We start from the raw sequence: 21,020 nt of genomic DNA, 5'->3' as shown, positions 1-21,020 counted from the left end.
AGAGTATAGTAAATTTTAGTAATAAGGCGTTTGTCTGATGTGTCATTGCTAAAGATGTTTTCCCAGTCTGTGGACTCTCTTATTACTCTCTTGGTGAATTCTTTAGATGTACACAAGTGTTTTATCTTCTGTATATCCCATTTGTCGATTTGTGCCTCCTCTGTGTTTGTGTCCTTCCCTATTTCTGATAGCCTGTGTATTCCCTGCGCCAAAGTTCTCAAGTTGGTCCCAATTCCCTCATTGATGGCCCTAATAGTTTGGGGTTTAACTTCAAAGTCTGTGATCCACCTTGAGTTTATTCTTGTGCATGGAGTGAGATGAGGGTCTTGCTTCATTTTTCTGCATGTTGATATCCACTTTTTCCAGCACCACTTGTTAAAGAGGGCATAGGCTTCCCATTTTATATTTTTGGGGCCCTTATCAAAGATCAGCTGTCTGTATGCTGATGATTTTATTTCTGGGGTTTCAGTTCTTTTCCATTGGTCTGAGTATCTGTCATTGTACCAATACCATGCAGTTTTGACAACCGTGACTTTATAGCATGTACTAAAGTCAGGTAAAGCAAGCCCTCCCACGGTGTCCTTCTTCTTGAGGAGTTCTCTGCTAATTCTGGGCTTCTTCCCCTCTCCATATGAAGTTGGTAATCAGTCTTTCCATTTCTTTGAAGAAAGATGATGGTAATTGTATCGGGATGACATTAAACTTATATAGTGCTTTTGGCAGAACTGACATCTTAACTATATTAAGTCTTCCAATACAACAGCATGGGATATTCTTCCATTTGTTGAGGCCACTTTTGGTTTCTTGTAATAGTGTTCTATAGTTTTCCCTCTATAGATCTTTTGTTTTTCCAGTCAGGTGTATCCCTAGATATTGCAATTTTTATTTGTGAAGGGTACCACCTTTTTGATCTCTTCTTCTGTGGTCTTATCTGATGTGTATAACAGTCTGATGGACTTCTGTTTGTTGATCTTGTATCCTGCCACTCTGCCAAACTCCTCTATTGCTTCCAGTACTCCCTTTGTGGAACTTTTTGGATTTTCCATATATAAAATCATGTCATCTGCAAATAATGATAATTTTACCTCTTCCTTCCCCAGACGAATACCTTTGATGTCTCTTCTTTGCCTTATGCTGTTAGCCAAAACCTCTAGCATGATATTAAATAGGAGTGGGGACAAGGGGCATCCTTGTCTGGTTGTCTTTTTCATTCGGATTGTTTTAGACTTTTCTCCATTGACTACTACGTTGGCTGTTGTTTTTTCATATATAGCTTGCATTGTCTTGAGGAACTCTCCTTCCATTCCTATCTTCGCAAGTGTCTTAAACAGAAATTGGTGTTGGATGTTGTCGAATGCTTTTTCTGCGTCTATTGATATTATCATGTGGTTCTTAAAGTTTTTCATGTTAATGTGATGAATAATACTAATGGTCTTTCGTATGTTGAACCATCCCTGCATCCCTGGTATGAATTCCACTTGGTCATGGTGAATTATTTGTTTTATATACTTTTGTATTCTGTTGGCTAGTATTTTGCTAAGGATTTTTGCATCAATGTTCATTAGGGATATTCATCTGTAGTTCTCGATTCTTGCCTGGTTTGGGTATCAGAGTTATACTAGCTTCATAGAAGGAGTTTGGGAGGTTGCCCGGTTTGGGTATCAGAGTTATACTAGCTTCATAGAAGGAGTTTGGGAGGTTGCCATCTTTTTCTATGTTCTGGAAAAGTTTGTGTAGGATTGGTGTTAGTTCTTCCCTAAATGCTTGGTAGAATTCTCCAGTGTAGCCATCTGGTCCAGGGGATATTTTTGTTGGTAATCCCTTGATAATCTTTTCTATTTCTTCTATTGCTATGGGTCTGTTGAGATTCTTGATGTTCGCCGAGGATAGTCTAGGGAGGGATTGCTTTTCCAAGAATTTGTCCATGTCTCCCAAATTGTTGAATTCATTGGAGTACAATCCTTCATAATACTGTGTAACTATCCTTTTGATTTCATTAGAGTCTGTTGTAATGACCCCTCTTTCATCCCTTATTCTTGCTATTGAGATTTGTTCCCTCCTTTCTTGGTTAGGTTTGCCAATGATCTATCGATCCTGTTTATCCTTTGAAAGAACCAACTTTTAGCGATATTAATTTTTTCCAATAGTTTTCTTATTTTCCCTCTCCTGGATGTCAGCCCTGATTTTTATAATTTCTTTTCTTTTGCTATTAGTAGGATTGTCCTGCTGACTCTGCTCTAGTGTTTGTAAATTTTGTGTCAGCATATCCATCATTAGTCTCTCTTCCTTTCTCAGGTGTGCATGTATTGCTATGAAACTTCCTCTGATGACTGCCTTTCCTGTGTCCCATAAGTTTTGGGACGTCGTGTGCTCATTTTCATTGGTTTCTAGAAATTTTCTGATTTCATCTCTGATCTGTACCAGTATGCACTCCTTTTTCAGTAGAGAGTTATTCATCCTTCAATTATTTACTCTTATTTTCTTTGTCTTCCTTTTGTTGATTTCCAGTCGTATGGCACAGTGGTCAGAGAGAGAGGTCTGTATTATTTCAATGTGCTTAAGTTTATGTAGATTTGCCTTATGCCCCAGCATGTGGTCTATCTTCGAATATGTGCCATGGGGACTTGAAAAGAATGTGAAATTTTTTATATTTGGATGAAAAGCTCTGTAAATATCAAATTGTCTAATTGTGGAGTTTAGCTCTCTTGTCTCCTTGTTGAGTTTCTTTCCTTGTGGTCTATCTTTCTCAGTGAGTGGTGTATTGAAGTCACCCACTATCATTGTCGAGTCTGTGATTTCTTTCTTCATCTTTTGGAGTTTTGCTTGATGTATTGAGCTGGTCTCTCATTCGGGGAATATATGTTTACAATGCTTAGTGGTTCATTGTGTATGATTCCTTTAAGCATTATATAGTGTCCCTCCTTATCTCTTTTTATGGTTTTCACTTTGAGGTCAATTTTATCCGAGATTAGGATTGCAACCTCTGCTTTTTTTGTATTGTTGTTTGCTTGGAAAGTCCTTTTCCAGCCTTTGATTCTCAGCCTATTTTTGTCTGTAGCCTTGAGATGTGTCTCCTGTAGGCAGCAAATTGATGATGGGTTGTGTTTTCTAAGCCAGTCTGCTAATCTCAGTCTTTTAATAACTGAGTTCAGGCCATTGATATTCAGGGGTATTATCTCCATCTGCAGACTCTGTGATGCCATTTTATACCCTTTGTGTTGGGAGTTTTTCTGCTTTCCTTTATCATTAGTGTGTGTTTTGTGTGTATATCATTCTTGACTTCTTTCCATCCTTAAGCCATTGCTATCTTGGGGTCTGTTTTCTCTTTGTTGTGCTCTGGGTGAGGTTGTTCTATGTATTGGTCTCTTATTTGTGCTTGGTGAGTGTTATTCTTCTGCCCATACTGAGTCGGCGAGGATCTTTTGTAAGGCTGGGTTTGTTGTAACGTATTTTTTGAGTCTTTCCTTGTCTGGGAAGACTTTTACTTCTCCATCGATCTTGATCGATAATTTGGCTGGGTAGAGTATTCTTGGATTTACGTTATTTTCCTTCAATTTTTGGAATATGTTACTCCACTCTCTCCTTTTATTCATAGTTTCTGCTGATAGGTCTGAGCATATCCTTATGTGGAAACCTTTATATGTGATTGCTTGTTTTTCCCTAGCTGCTCTCATGATTTTCTCCATTTCCTCAAAGTTGGATAGTTTCACTATTATGTGCCTTGGTGATTTCTTCTTAGGGTCCCGTCGTGCTGGTGTTCGTTCAGCCTCCTGGATGGTTGTCTGGTTTTCATTCATTAGGGTGGGGAAGTTTTCCTCCAAGAATTCTCTCCCTGTTGTTGTAGAAGAATTCTTTGTTGTGTCTTCCTCCGGTAGGCCAATAATTCTAATGCTGTTCTGCTTCATAGCATCAGACATAGCTCTTAGGTTTTCTTCAGCTTCTCTGATGCTCTTATTAGATTTTTGTTTACGTTTGTTAAAGTCTGTTAGGCTGTCCTCCAAGTCACTGATGTAGTTCTCTGATTCCTCCAATCGATTCTCAAGGACCATGATTGTGATTCTGCTCTTGTTTTTAGTTATCTCCTCACTAAGCTCCTGCATTTCCCTTTGGTGTATGACTTTTATCTCCTCTATTGTTTCATCCTTTTCCTGTATTGTTTCCCTCATATCCTGCATGGCTCCAAGCAGCATTCTGAGAATTTATTTGTGTGGCATCTCAATGTCTGCTTCTTCTCTGTATGTTGCTATGTTCAGGACATCTTCTGCCTTTGTCTTTTGTTTCTCCAGTTTTTTTGTTGAGGTCCTTGGGGCTGATGGTTGTTTCCGTTGAGTTGTTTTAGAGGGACCAAGTGCCATATTCTAGGCTCTTTCTTATAAAATACTTCTTCGTACTACCTACAGCTGATTTTACTATGGGATTAACCTCCCACTTTATCCTCCTATGGCTTCCCTATCAAGTGAGTGCCCAAGATGCCTGGTCTGTTGCCTGCCTCAGTGTTGCAGAGGTTGGGCTGAAGTTCCTGCTATTGCTTGGAGTGTTAGTAAGTGTTGGCTAAGCTGCCTTATGACCCCAGGTACACATGCAGGAATTCCCTGGTGAGAAGTTGGGCAGAGTATCCCCTGGAGAGAAAGCAGGCCTTTCCCTAGCCTTGGGCTATCTCTGAAGGGTGGAGCTCACCTAGCTGGGTGTGACTCGGGTGTAAATGTCCTAGGGCAAAGGGAGTGTTCTGTAACTCCTCAATGTAGTGTGAGAGAACAGGGCAGAAATAAGGAGGAGGAGAAAAATTAAAAATAAGACTATTTAGACTGTGCAGGGGTATAGGGAAGCGAGGGAAGCAAAAGCAACTTTGTAACTGAGTCCCACTATGTGCCTGTGGAGCTGCAAGAGTTTATTCCTTGTCCCAAGCCCCAGCAGCAGGCCGCAGCTGAGCCGAAAGAAGAGTCACAAGAAAGCCGCTAAGCAGCCCTTAGAGAAGTGGGGGGGACAGAGAGCAGTGATGTTAACAGAAGCCGCAGTGTAGCTGAACCCTGATCCCTGCCCGTGGAGCTGTGAGGGTTTGGGTTTAGTCCCTGCTCAGACGACACGGCATGGCAAGCTGTGGCTGTGCCGTGAAAAAGCCCCTGCACAGCCCTCCAAGACTGTGTGGGAACAGAGAGCAGAGATGCAAATAGAAGCAACAATGCAGCTAAACCCTGATCCCTGCAGGTGGAGCCCCAAGGGTGCTGTACCTGCCCTGAGGCAGGCAGGGGAAAACTGTGGCTATGCTGAGACCAAGCCCCGCCACAGACTCCAAATGATCCTGACTCTGGAAGATACAGTGGCTGGCCTCCAAATGGTCCCGGCTCAGCAGATACAGTGGCTGGGCCAATGTCAAGCCCCAGCCGGCTTCCATTGAGGTAAGCCAAAATCCCCCAGCCCCTCAAAACCCTGTGGGTCTGTGCCTACTTATTTTTATGATGCACCTCTTGCGATCCAGCAGCATTGAATTTCCCTCTAAGCAACTCTCCTGGGCTGGATTCTGCAGAGTCCCCCTGGTATGTGTCACTCCGTCGCCATCTTCCCGGAAGTTGTATCTCTCTCATGACTTTTATTCAACTTCTTCTGGTCTGTATTTAACCCGTCTCTCAATGCTTTCCTTGGAAATGTTGGGTTCTGAGATTGTTGACCATATCTGTTTTATTAGGTCGTTTCTTTCTTTGTTGTAGAGGCTCTGTGAAGCATGTTTGTCTAGTTCATCTTCTTGCTGGAAGTTCTGGATCTTCTCTTTTGTTCTGCAGCTCAGTTTAATGATCACTTTATGCTAAACATCTTTCTAAGACCCTTCCATGGATATATAATTATAATACCATGTGCCTCTCCTTCCTAAACTCTTCACAATAGCGACTATATACATAACTATATAAAAGGTCCATTTTCCCACATCCATCTTTTTTCATAATGTACCCAGAGGGTTTACAACATGGTTTGACCAAAATTGGGTTGCTTCTCTAATTGAGCAAAAAGTATGGGATTTGAGTCACACAAATCTGGCTCTACTTCTCGTTAGCTATGTGGCCTTCTGATTCAGCTTCCTCAATGATAAAAGAAGACAATTAAAGTCAGTACTTATCCATAGTTCCAGGTGTGAACTGTGAACTCATTGAACATCAATAGCCTTATCCTTCTCAGTAAAACTTTCCACTCTTGCCTCCTAAAGGTTCCAACTCAGAGGATTCTACTGAGGATGACCCCTATTCCACAAGGTCTGGAATTCAAGGTCAGGTCTTTTATATATGGCCTTTCTAGACTCGAGTTTATATTTCCACTAAAAAAACCAAGATGACTTGATTCATAGCCCTGTGATTGGTGATTGGTCTATTTCACACAACTTTCAGGGATTGATCAGTATACCAAGCAAATAAACTCACTGCCACAGAATCAATTCCAACTCATAGCAACTATGCTAAGCAAATAGAGTTTATAAAACCCCCCAAGAGGATTAAGTTACCTGTGGGGGTTGGTTGGATTGTGGTCTAGCTGGGAAGGCAATTCCTGAAAATTGATACGAATTTTCTTATATAAGTAGCCAATTTGACAAAGGTTGTCACAGAGAGGCAATGGAAGAGAGGGGAAACCTCTTCAAAGAGCTCTCTGTAAGACAGGTAAAAAAGTGTAACACTGAAAATGGTGCTATACGGCAAGCATAGTAGCACAGTGGCAGAGAAATAGCAGAAGTCATAGTAGTGAGAAACACTTGACTGGTAGCCAGCTATAGTGGGCTTTCCAGCCAATGGAGTGAGAGCTAAGAAGGCTTGTTAGGGGAATGGAGTACTTCTGGGCATTTGAAAGAAACAAAAGAGCTGTCACACTTAGCTTGAGAAGAGCATAGCCCTGGGAAAGCCCACAAGCAGGGCCAAGGCCTAAAAGCCACTGTGAGAACGGTCGGCCTGACAGACAATGGGCCCCTACTCAAGCACTCCCTCAATGCAAGAACACTTTGTTCTAATAACCTGGCATTCCATGATGCTCAGCTTCCTGACACGATTGCTGAAGGCAAAATGGGTGCATAGCAAATGTGGTGAAGTAAGATGATGGTGCCTGGCTAGCAAAAGCTATAGCATCTGGGGTCTTAAAGGTCTGAAGATAAAAAATTGACCATCTAGCTGAGAAGCAACAAAGTCCACACAGGAGAAACCCACCAGCCCATGTGATCATGAGGTACTGATGAGATAAGGTATCAGGCATCAAAGACCCAGAACAAAAAATCATATCAATGTGAATGAGGGGGAGTGCAGTGTGGAGAACCAAAGCCCATTTGTAGACAATTGGACATTCCCTTACAGAAGGGTCACAAGGAAGAGAAGAGCCAGTCAGGGTGCAGTACAGCACCAATGAAACATACAACTTTTCTCTCATTCTTTAATGCTTCCTCCCCTCCACTATTATGATCCCAATTCTCCCTTACACATCCGGCTAGACCATAGCATGTACACAAGTGCCGATAAGAGCCAGAACCACAGGGAATCCAGGACAGATAAACCCCTCAGGACCAATAACGAGAGTAGCGATACCAGAAGGTTAAGGGGAAGATGGGGTAGAAAGGGGAACTGATCACAATGGTCTACTTATAACCCCTCCCTGGGGGACATACAACAGAAAATGGGTGAAGGGAGACATCAGTAACTGTAAGGCATGAAAAAATAATAATAATTTATAAATTATCAAGGATTTGTGAGGGAAGGGGGAGGTATGGGGAAGGAGGAGAAAGACGAGAAGCTGATACCAAGGGCGCAAGTAGAAAGAAAATGTTTTGAAAATAATGTCAACAAATGTACAAATGTGCTTGACACAATGGTTGTATGTATGAATTATGATAAGAGCTATGTGAGACCCCAACAAAATGATTTTTTTTAAAAGAGAGAGAGGGAAAGGTCTGCCTTTGAGTAGAGTCAAGAACTGAAATCTGCAGTCATGATTGGTGACACTGGTCTTATTTCCTGCTCTTGTTATTTCCAAGTTGATCTTAACGTGAGTTGTAGCCAATACTTCCCAATAAACAACTTAACCGTGAGGATGAGCTGTGCATCCTATGTGGCCATTATAGTGACTAATAAAACCTAGCAGAGAAGTAGAGTGATGGGGCAGGAAGATGGTAAGGTGGCTGGTGTCAGAAATAGTCAACAATTTGGAGTGTGGAGGTGTGTTGACTTCCACTTCATAGGACAAGCTTTGTGTGGATCCTGATTCCCACCCCTTGGGGAAATAGATTGATTTAGATACTAGATTATAGGATCTTAAGGTGCAAAGACACAGTAGCTGATTGTGCATGGGTGGTAGCATACTGTGTGTCACATGGGGCAGGGGAGAGAATCCATTGTGGCAGTCACAAGGCCTAGTGACCAGCATTATGCTCTCAGCATAAGGCCATAGGCAGTGCTTGAACAAGGAAACCGCTTGCATCAATTTGACTCCAACTCATGAAAACATTCTTTATGGGCTCCAGTAGCCTCTACTCGTGGGTTTGAACTGCCGACATTATGGTTAGTACTCTAATGCTTACCAGACACCACCCCCAGGGCTCCTTTGATAATGGAAAATGGTTTTTATGTAAAAGATGATTTTTCAGCTCTTGAGCAGATAGGGAACCCTATTATGCCTCCTCCACGAGGAGATTGAGTAAGGGGCCCTCAAGCATCTCAGAAGATGCCTTGCCCACAGCTCCACAAGTTCATTTGCCACAGGCAACCCAATCACCAGCTTTCAGCCACAGCTCCTCTGACCCCATGCAGCCATTCTCAATTTCTCTCACTTGTGAGAGTTCCATTGAGCTGAGAGAGGATGACAATTCCCCTCCCCCTCCTTTCACACCCTTTTACCAATAACTGCAACAAGTTAGAGTCTTCCCAGAACTTGCAATATAAATAAATGTGAGTAAGCACATCTTTCCGAGACTCAGTTCTCTTCCCATGGATGGCTCAGTCTCTACCACAGCCAAAGTGACAGAGCAGGACAAGCTAATTCCAATACACTAGATGATTCACAGCCAAGTACAGCAACCACATAGGAGCTGCATGGGGCTCCTCTTCAAACCCCACAATCTGAATGTGTGTCAGCAGCTGGAAGCCGATACAGGTCCATCACAAATAGCATTTTATCTACAACCATCTTCCTATACCATGGAATGGGAGAATCTAAGTCAGGCCCTTGGCTCACACTATGGCTTCCCCTTTCAACAGCCCATTTACCATGTGCGTTCCTTGGTGTCTGTGAGGCTCAGCTCAGGCTCCATCTGGAGAAGCAAGGTCACCACATCTAGCCCAGAGTTGTGGGGAAAGTTGGCTAATATAGACCCTTGTAGCACAGGATTTCAGTACTATACCCTTCTTTTTTTTTTTTTTCCTCCTTCCTCACTCTGGCTTTTCCATAACCATCTACATCTGCTTCCTTTTGTGTGGGAATTATTTTTCTTGATATTTTAAAAAATACTGGTCTCATGCAGTATTTAACTTTATGAAATTGACTAACTTCATCTAGTATATCTTCCACATTTGTTCACATTGTGAGGTTTTGACAGGTTCATCATTTTTCTTCAGGGATGCATAATATTCCATTGATTTATGTACTGGAGTATATTTATCCATCCCTCCATTGATAGGCATTTCATTTGTTTCCATCTTCTTGCTATAATGAATAGTGCTGCAATAAAGATGTGTTTGCAGTGTATGATGTAGGACTTACAATCTTTCTACATCCTCTTAAGCATTTGTTATTTTCTATTTGGTTTTTTTTTAAACTTTCATTTCTCAAATGGCTAGTGATCTTGAACAATTTTTCATATGTTTGTTGTTGACCTGAATACCATCATTGGTGAATTGTCTATTAATGTCTCCTGTCATTTTTTTAAGTTGAAATTTTCTAGCTGAAGTATTTCTGTTTTTTTAAAGTGTTTCAGTTGTATATCAGTTTCTGAGATCAGCTCTTATTTGATATATCATTGCCAATCCCCAATGCCACTCCTGCCCTACAGTCTGTGGGTTCCCTTTTTGATGAAGTATCTTGATGCACACAAATATCGTATTTTTAGGAGGGTCCTAACAGCTCAGTGGTTTTACATTGGGCTGCTAACTGCAAGGTCAGCAGTTTAAAACCACCAGCTGGTCTATGGGAGAAGGATGAGGCTTTATTCTCCTGTAAAGATTTATAGTCTCAGAAACCTATGTTGATAGTTCTACTTTGTCCTATAGGCTTGAAATAAGTCAGAATCATTTAGATGGCAATGAATGAGTCCTCTACTTTGTCTTCTGTTGTGTGGGTACTTTTTCACTGTGTGTGATAATATGTTTATGCCTTATGTTGTACATTTGTCCCCATTTTTCATTGATGATCTTTGTTTATATTTATGGCTTTAATCTATATTGAGTTTTTTTTGCATATAATGTATGGTGTGGGCCCTATTTCATTCTTCTGAAAATGTAGATCCACTTCTGCCAGTACAATGTGTTGAAGAGACTCTCTGTTTCACATTTTATATATTTTGGCCCTTTATCAATCATCAGCTGTCTGTAGATGCATGGTTTTATTTCTGGGTTTCTTATTCCTTATTCTGTTCCATTGGTCTACCTGTTGATCATTGTACCAATACCAGTCAGTAAATGAAAACAAACAAACAGAAAGGTGTATTTCTGGATTAAGTCATTCCCAGTGTCTCTCCCAGAGTCTGGGAAAGTGTATGTGTAAGTGCATGATACTAAAAGCAACAAGAGGAAACAGAGGTCAAATTTGAGTAGATATCTGTTACTTGACAATGGAAGAGCCAAATCCTGAGACTAATAACCTTCTCTTCCAGGAGCTTGTAGTGAGCCTCTCCTATCTGATCCTTTCTTTGGGACCAAGGCCTGTCAAGCTATATATTTTTTAAAAGACACCCATTTCCCCAGGATGAGTTATTTGTGATGACTAAGCCAAAGTTTGAGTGCTCTGGGTCATGTTTACGCATAGAAGCCAAGAATAAAAAAGAACAAAGAAAGGCAATGAGAAATCCAGGAAAACTCCTGGATCTGCTTTGGGTCTGGACAGTTTCCCACACCCAGCTAGCAGCTGCAAGGCTGTTCCTCTGTGTCTGAAATACCAGTCTACTCCTATGTTTCCGGTGTTAATTAATTCTGCTAGCCCATGTAGTCCCTGCACTAGCACTCCGAGTTTTGTCCTAATTTCCTCACTGATGATCCTGATAGCTTTGGGTTTTATATTTAGGTCTTTAATCCACCCTGAGTTTGTTTTTCTGTGTGGAGTGAGATATAGGTCTTGTTTTTGTTCTTCTGCACGTGGCTATTCAATTTTTCCAACTCCATTTATTGATGAGGGAGTCTGCTTCCCATTTAATGTTTTTTGGGACTTTGTCAAAAAAATCAATTGTCTGAGTGGGGATGTTTTTATTTCTGGGTTTTCTGTCCTGATTCACTGGTCCAAGTATCTATCATTACACCAGTACGAGGCTGTTTTGACAACTTGGCTGTATAAGTACATTTTGAGGTCAGGAAGTGCAAGGCCACCTATGTTGCTTTCCTTTTGTGGAGTTTTTTGCCTATCCTGATCTTTTTCCCTTTCCAGTTGAAGTTGGCAATCATTTTTTCCATTTCGCTGAAGAATGATGCTGGGATTTGGATAAGAATTGCATTGAATTTGTAGGTTGCGTTAGGTAGTATTGACATTTTCATTATATTGAGTCTCCCAAATCACAAACATGGAGTTTTCTTCCAGTTGTGTAGATCCCTTTTGGTCTCTTGTAGTAATGTTCTGTAGTTTTTCTCATATAAGTGTTCTGTTGTTATTATTGTTAGGTTTGTTCCTAGGTATTTCAGTTTTTGTGTTGCTATTATGAATGCTATTGTTTCCTTAATATCTTCTTCACTATTCTCATCGCTGGTATATAGGAATCCAATTGATTTCTGCTTGTTAATCTTGTATTCTGCTACTCTACTAAATTCCTCTACTATTTCCAGCAATCTTATTGGGCACCACTTAGGTTTCTTAATATATAAGATCATATCATTTGCAAATAGCAAAAGTTTCACTTATTTACCCAGTCATTGATTTTGCAAATTTCTATCACACAACTACAGCTTCGTTTCTACCAACAAAGCCATATTTTCCAACATCTACTCTTTCCTCTTTGTTACCAAGTTTTCAATTGCAATGGACAGTAATTATCAATGCATCTTGATTGCATGTTTGATTCATTTCACACTGAAGATGTTGGTGTGGTTGTTAGATGGCATCGAGTCGGTTCCCACCCATTGTGATTCTATATCCCACAAAATGAAGCACTGCACGGTCTTGCACCCTCCTCACAATTGTTCCTGTGCCGGAGCCCATTGATGCAGTCTTCGTGTCACACCATCTCATCAAAGGCCTTTCTCTTTTTTGCCACCCTTCCACTTTACCAAACATGATATCCTTCTCCAGAGACTTGTCTCTTCTGACAAAATGTCCAAATTATGTAGGACGAAGTCTTGCATCCTTGCCTCTAAGGAGCACTGTGGCCTTACTTCTTTCAATACAGATTGGTTTGTACTTTTAGCAGTCCGTGGTATTCTCAGTACTATTTTTTTCTAATTTGGTACTCTTCACCGCAATTCAAATGCATCAATTCTTTTCAGGTCTTCTTAATTAAACATCCAACTTTCAGTTGCATATGATGCAATGGAGATTAACATAGCTTGGATCCGGCATATCTTAATCCTCAAAGTAGTAGTCTTGTTTTTCAATATAGGAGGTCTTGCACTGCAGATTCACTCAATGTTATGCATCATTTGATATCTTGGCTGCTGCTTCCATGAGCACTTATTGTTGGTACTAGTAAGATAAAATACTTGCCAATTTCAGCTTTTACTCCATTTATCATGATGTTACCTATTGGTCCAGTTTTGATGATTTGAGTCTTCCTTACATTGAATTGTAATCTATACTGGAGGCTAGAATCCTTGATCAATATTAGCAAGTGTTTCAGTCCTCCTCACATTCAGCAAGCAATGTTGTGTCATCTGCATATTGCAGTTGTTAATAAGCCTTCTTCCAATCCTGATGCCACACTATTTTTCATATAATCTAGCTTCTCTGATGATTTGCTCAGCATACAGATTGAACAAGTATGGTGAGAAAATATAACCCTGACACACACCTTTCCTGGTTTTAATCCATGCAATATTTCCTTGTTCTGTTCCCACAATTGCCTCTTCCTCCATATACAAGTTCATCAGGAGGTTATCCAGTTTTTTATGGTCCACACTGTCGAATGTCTTTGTATAGTCAATGAAACACGAGTAAACATCTTTCTGGTATTCTCTACTTTGAGCCAAGTTCCATCTGGCATCAGCAATGCTATCACTTGTTCCATGTTCTCTTCTCAGTCTGGCCAGAACTTATGGCAGTTTCCTATCAGTGTATTGTAGCAACCATTGTTGAATAATCTTCAGCAATATTTTCTTTGTATGTGATATAAATGATATTGTTCTACAGTCTGAGAATTCTATTGGGTCATCTTTTTTGGTGTGTGTGGGGGAGGAGTGGGTACAAAATGGAACTCTTCCAGTCAGTTGGCCAAGTAGCTATCTTCCAAATTTCCTGACATAGATATGTAAGTTCTACCTGTGTTTCTCCAGCTTGGTAGAATTCTTCAATGTGGTCTTCACTAGCTTAAATTGTTGCTATATAAACTTTAATAATAATTTTATTGGCTGGATTTCCTTGTATATTGATAGATGTTATCCTATAACAGATAGCACTGAACTTCAAGCTAGATCTTGAAATGTCTTTTTTGATGATAAATTCAATACTATTTCTCTTGAGTTTGTCATTCCTGGGATAGTAGACTATATAATTGTCTGATTAAAAATTACCAAAACCAATCTATTTCAGTGTCTAGGACATTGTCTAGGACATTGATTTTTATGCTCTCCATTTCCCCTTTTACAATTTCCAATTTTCCTGGATTCACACTTGATATATTTCAAATTCCAGTAATTAGTAGGTGTCTACAGTTGTTTCTTCTCCTTTTGTGTCATGCCCCATCAGCAAGTGAAGGTCCCAGCAGGTTTCTTCCATCCATTCCATTATGGCTGACCATATTTTGTGAATGCAGTTCTTCCTAAGCCATAGTTTCAGTGCCTGAGAGGGCTCATTGTATGATAATATACAGTAGACCCCAGACCTCAACGCTGATCCCTTCTAGAAGAAGCATTGAGATACAATGTAGTCGGATTCGGGATCAAAGTGTCCCACAAGAAATAATGGAAAACTGACTAATCTGTTCCTAACCACCAAGTTTTTACCTCAACCTTTTATACAAAACAATGCACAGAAATTTCAAAGTAAATAAGCTCAGAGTTAAATAGTATAATTTAAATAAGAAACACAGCATTTAAAAAAAGTTTTTGATAGCTATAGTATGGTACATACCTTGAGATTGATGAGGATCTGGATCTGTGGACATGGATGTGGAGAGAAGGCATGCAGAGAGAGTTATTGTTTGGAAGGGGACTCCCCTTCCATAAAAATCAACTGGTAGCTGCTTTTCAGGAGTTTTTCCCCTTCTTCGCCTTTTTTTTCACTAGGACCTGGTTGGCTTTTTCTTTTAAAGAATCTGTCTAATGTGGTCTGCTGTTGGCATATCCTGTTTTCTAAAAGGGTTTACTAAATTATCATCAACAATATCAATAACATGGTTAACGAGTCCCTTATCATGATGATTCTTTTCAAAAAACTCTTCCTTAGGACCTCTGTTTTTTATCTGAAAACAGTACAGTAGCTCACAAAAACTAAGAAAATTATAGCAAAATGCTTGGAACACAGCCACAAAAGGTTTAAACAATGTGTACTAATAATGCCAACTAATGCCGAGCAACCCAAACACGAACTGCTTTTGTTTAAAAAAAAATCATGTGTCCGAGATGTCGATAGGATCAAGTATCAAATGCCCAGAACAAAAAAAATCATATCATTGTGAATGAGGGGTAGTGAGGAGTGGAGACCCAAAGCCCATCTGTAGGCAATTAGACATCCCCTTACGGAAGGATCACAAGGAAGAGAAGAGCCAGAATGCAGTATAGCGCCGATGAAACATACAACTTTGCTCAAGTTCTTTAATATTTCTGCCTCTACTATTGTGATCTCAATTCTACCTTACAAGTTTGGCTAGACCATAGCATGTACACAGGTACAAATAAGAGCTGGAAGCATAGGGACTGATAAACCCCTCAGGACCAATATTGAGAGTAACCATACCAGGAGGGGAAGGGAAAAGCGAGAGGGAGATAGGGGAAAGGAAACCAAACATAATGATCTATCTATAACCCCCTCCCAGGGCGATGGACAGCAGAAAAGTGAGTGAAGGGAGACATCGGTCAGTGTAAGACATGAAAAAAAATTTATAAGTTATCAAGGTTTTATGAGGGAGGAAGGGTCGGAGAGGGATGGGAAAAATGCCAAGGGCTCAAGGAGAAGGAAAATGCTTTGAGAATGATGATGGCAACAAATGTACAAATGTGCTTGACACAATGGATGTATGTATGGATTGTGATAAGAGTTGTATGAGCCCCCAATAAAATGATTAAATTTTTTTTGAATCACGTGCATCAGGACAAATACTAATGTTTTGTTTGAGTTCTGATGCAAAATTTTCTTGACATTTTGCACCAAAATCTAATTATGTCGAGTACTGATGTAGTCAAGTACTGGGATTCTACTATATCTGATAGTGTTCTCTGCTATCCATGAGATCTTCAGTATTTGACAATGTCCCATCTCTGTTCATAAGGCTTTTAGTAGCCAATTCCTCAGAAGCAGACAGTCCACACCTTCTTCAAAGTCTGTTCTTAGTCAGAACTCTCTGCTGAAATCTATTCACTTTGAGTGACCCTGCTAGTATGTGAAACACAAGCGACATAACTTCCAACACTATAGCAACATGTAAGCCACCAAAGTACATCAAACTGACCAAAAACTATGGGCTACAAAATATAGAAAGTTTATTTTTAATGTGAAGCTATTATATCAATTACAACTCAATGTAAAGACCAAAATCCTGACAACTCGATCAATAGGTAAAATGAGGAAAAATGGAGAAAAGACTGAAGTTGTCAAATATTTCATCTTCATTGGATCGTATGCTATCAGTACTCATGGGAGCATCAGTCAAGAGATCAAATGATACATTACATTGGGTAGTTCTGCTGCGCACTACCTCTTTAGAGTGTTGAAAAGCAAGGAAGTTCCTTCGAAGACTAAGGTGCACCTTACCCAAGTCATGATATTTTCAATCACCTCATATGCTTGTGAAAGTTGAGTATTTATTAAGGAAGTCAGAAGTTGAACTGATGTATTTAAATTATTGTACTGGAGAAGAACATTGGAAGTACCATGACCGAAATAAATAAAGACTGTCCGCATCCTATCTCCCTCTTGCTACCTGGTGATTGATCCAGCATGTTGCTGCTTTAGCTAGTTCTCTGTCTCACACTATGTGCTATACTACCTGTGGGCCAAGCCAACCTATGGGTTGTGTCACTAGAGTTTGAGTTCCTTTGAGACCTGCTTCACCACACTGTTGGTGCATACATTGCTTGAGCTTGAGGTTGGTGGATCCTGTAGCCATGCTTGAGTTTGTGATCCTAAAGTTCCTGAGCTACTGACTGTTGCTGACCCACCCTGCTGCCTGTGGACAGACTTTGCCTCTCATAGCTTGCTTACAGGGTGAAAAAGAAAATTCCATAAAGTTTTACACTAGCAAGCTAGGTCAAGGAAGGCACCAGAAAAACTTTACATGTTCTTGTTATATCATGAGAAACAATCATTATTTTGGGAATTTTCTCATGGGCTTTGCACTTTTCCTTATAAGCAAAATTCCACATCATTCTTGAAGCTGTCTGATAAGTGGAACACAGCAATTGTGGCGGCATCTCCAGGCCTACGGGTGATGCCCAGTGGTCTCAAAGAACAACCAAATGTCTGAATTTCGGTTTTCTGTCCCCATTCAGGTTACACATAAGTATAGCCATCTGCTCAGACCTCTCTAATCTGACTTCAGATGTCCAAGCATGGCCTTATGAGGCCTTCTCCCTCTTTTCCCCCAAACCAGAATCTGTGCTTTTATATCTCAGGATAGCACAGCTTGAGGACCATGGCTTCTAAAAGCCTACTTTTTGCAGACATATGTTCCTTGAGTTCTAAGCCAAATAATTGACACCTCATGTTGCTTGTTTGCAAATTATTCCTGAGACAAAATTTTCAAGATAAATTTGATGACTCCTTGGGTAAAGGGTTGGAGGCTCAGAAGCAGCTTTTAAAAAAATTTCCCTTAAAAAAAGAAAATAAATAATATTAGCCAGTCTCCCAATGACCTTTCCTCTAGGTTCCACCCCCCTCTCCTTCTCTGCCAGTCAATAATGTAAGAATAGAAACTAAAACTAAGCCAGTAGCCATTAAGTTGTTTCACAGTGCCTCATGTGTGTCCATGCAGAACTTTGCTCAGGGCCTTTCAGAGTTCAGTCATTAGACTCTGAGTGGATTTTAACTGCCAGACTTTCAGTGAGTAGTTTAAGGACTAAGCATGGGGAATATCAGAATTGTATATCTTTGATTATATAATCTTGATTCTACACAGTGCCTCTGATTCCTCTAGCAAGGAATCTTAGGGAGTCCTCTATCCTTCGACTTCCTTTTCACATCTTTCCCCACAGAGAAACACATTGGAATATGCTCTTCAAAGACTCTAGGTTAGTAAAGCTATGAGGTAGCTCTACTCTGCCACATAAGTTTTCTGTGAATCAGAATAGACTCAATGGCATCCAACAATAACAACAGATTATTTTTTAGGCCTATGCCAGACGTGGTTTATTCAGTCACATTAACTGTCTTAGTATGTTATGGGGTCCTTACCAGCCAAATGATTTCTATGAGGCAACAGCTTATGAATTCTGAATAATTATTGATGTTACAAAGCCCAAGGAAGAATTTAGAGAAGCCCACTGACACAGAGGTATGCAGATGGCTTTAGGGTCCTAAGGAGAAACATGAATCTCATGGAAGCCAGTGTTGACTGCTTATAAAAGGAAGATCACAAAATGGTCTTCGTTTTGAAATGACTTCCCACTCTCAAGCACCTTCGCCAACATCTCTCAGCTGCCTTCCTCTTCAAACTGGTCTTTGACACCAAGTGGCTCAGTACTGAGTTTCTTGGTTTGGTTTTACTCTGTGGCCTTAGAAAGGGCCTCATAGTGAAGCCCAGGCTTGCTGCCCTGAGTCGGATGCCGAAACCTCCACACTCATTGAACCAATTATTAGCATTTTTGCATTAAATGATGATAGACGATGTGATTCTCTCAGTGATCTTTGAAAAATAAAAGTTGTCAACATTCTTAGTAAGGGATGACCAATTAATGAACAATATTTTAAATCAAGGAGAACTCTCCAATCCCTTTTTACAACTTCCTATGTTGAAGGTTGTTAATCCCCTAGAAGTAATCCGAGAAAAATCTATAAAAAGTATGAGAAAATATATAAGCCTCATTGAGTTTCAATATAATCATTGGATCAAAAAGAAAGTGATTGTTGCCAACCTTTGATTAATGTGCGGATGGAATAGCCTAGATTCCTTTGTAAGGCTGGAATGAGAAGGGTTGAACCCAGTACAGCCTGTCTGAATGTCTATCTAGCTCATCTATTGGATGTCTAGCTATCTAATGGGACTATAAAATCTGTTTCTATGGCCATGATGATCCGGTTAAACACTCTTCAATAGGATTTGTACACACAGGACTGAGAAGTAGTGAAAATGGTGATAGTGACTGTCCATCTGGATACTGGTCCTCTCCACAGAGGAGGTGACCCACCATTCCCAAAGGCATTTTGAGGACTCCCAATTGTTGCTCTCCCAGCCACTACACATCCACTCGAAAGTGTCCATCGACTCAGGCTACATGGGCTATCTCCCAGCCATACTCCTGCCTCAATTTGTGTATGAGCTAGCCTCTGACTCTCCTTTTCTTTGGGTTTTCATTGACTCTGCTCACAGTGCATGGGGCAGGGCTAGCTTCTAGACAGGTTTGTGCTGCATCAAACCTGGGTGGTCACATGGCCTGTGATCTAAAGGACAGAGTCAAGACACACGATTGATTTTGCTCTCAGACCTCATCAAAAAGCCCTTGAGGTTTATCCAAAAACTAGGGTGAGAACTAACAAAGCTCAACTTGGGCTTCATTCTCTTTGGAGAAAATACTTATCACCACATTGAGTGAGGAAGCCCTATAGGAACTCTAAAGGATCGTGTGGCACATGATTGCGGACACACCTCTCAATACCAGTCTCATCCGAAGATAGAGTTAGAACCACAACCATTTACACTTCTGGGAGGGAATCAGGAGAATGTTTCTCTTACCAAGAACAAGCACTCCCTTCCTTTCTAGTGGCTGGAGGAGCCCAGCTTCCATGTGGAGTAACCATCTCCTGCTAATGTAGGCAAGCACGTTTCCATCAGGGACCAGCTGGACATGCGTCTAGCCTCTTCAACTCAGAGGATTTACTTGGGGTGGGGTGGGGTGGGGTGGGGGAACCCTTAGTAAACTGAAACATAATCAACACTTAAATTTTATTAGGTTTTTTTCCCCTAATACTCTTCTGAGAATGAAATAAGTCACATAATCGTTAAAGTTTTACTTTAAAAATAGGAGCAACCGTCATAAGCCAAAACAGTCCGTCCAAACTCCTGCCACCAGTGAGAAGGCAACCTTAGAGTTATGACCCATCCAAATCCCAAGGAAACCATCCCAACCATACAATGAGAGTATCACATGTGGAGGGTATCACTATTTTCCAAGTCAGAAAATAAGCACATGCGTTTCATATTTTAAACAATGAAACAAATGGAAAATCTTCTCTGCTTAATCCCTAGTGAATTAGGCAATGTTATTAGCTGACTCTTGAGGCCTGCAGCTCTTCTTGCTGCACTCTGGTAAAGGGACGTTTGTTGTATATAAAAAGTATGCGCTGTTTATATACTATACATTTATATTTATATACATTTCTGTACTACATCACATTCTGCAGTATGACAAAAATCAGATACTTTCCATTATTTTTGGAAATCAGATAAAGAATAAAATAAAATACAAAAATCTACCACCAAAAAAAGATCCAGAAAACAATTTAGGGAAGAAGAGACATTATGATAAGCTACTTTTTCATGGTCCTGTGGCGGCCTAAAAAGATTTTATGCTTTCAAAGTTGTAGTATTGGTCACTCTCCAGAATTTGAACGGCACGGGGGAGTTCTTGGAAGAAGGCAGAATTTGGCTAGGAAAAGTGATTACAAGGGGGACTTTGGGCCCAGGGATCAAAAAGAAAATCATAAATTAATCAAGTAACTAGACTTGACTTCATATCTTGGTGAAGCGATTCAAAACCACCAGCAGCTTCTCAGGAGAAAAACTTGGCTTTCTACTCCCAGAGGCAACTACAGTCTTAGAAACCCATGACACTGAGTTTGATTTTGGTTTGTCTATGTAACAGTTGGCATAGAATCTCTATTTGCACAGTTGACCCCCCCAAAAATTGTCTTCCCTGGTTTGTTTTAACTTTTTGTTTGTTCTTATATTTTGGTGGGCAAAGATATCTTTGAAAATCCAGTAAAACCACATACCCTGTCCTCTGAAAATTCATTTTGGCCCAACATTTAGACTGAACTTAAGAGGACCACCTGAAATGACCCCAAGGTGGAATTTCTGTCCGGAAGCAGGATCTATTTGTGGCCTGTGTATGAAGGGTGCAATGTGGGTCCATTTCCCAATAACTTTCGTGCCAGTGATTGATAGGAATATTCTCATTACAATAGTCTGCTGCCCTAGCAGCTGCCTATTTGCACTTGGAAATCGCCTTACTCATTGCTTCAGATGTTGATGCCTATCAAGCCTACCCAAGGACATTCCTACTGTGCCTTTTGCATTTAAATACTAACTGGCTTGAACAACTAAGGAGCCCTGTGGCATAGGA

Source organism: Tenrec ecaudatus, chromosome 9 (genome assembly GCF_050624435.1).
Source record: "Tenrec ecaudatus isolate mTenEca1 chromosome 9, mTenEca1.hap1, whole genome shotgun sequence".
Taxonomy (NCBI): domain Eukaryota; kingdom Metazoa; phylum Chordata; class Mammalia; order Afrosoricida; family Tenrecidae; genus Tenrec; species Tenrec ecaudatus.
Note: the sequence above shows the minus strand (reverse complement) of the source record.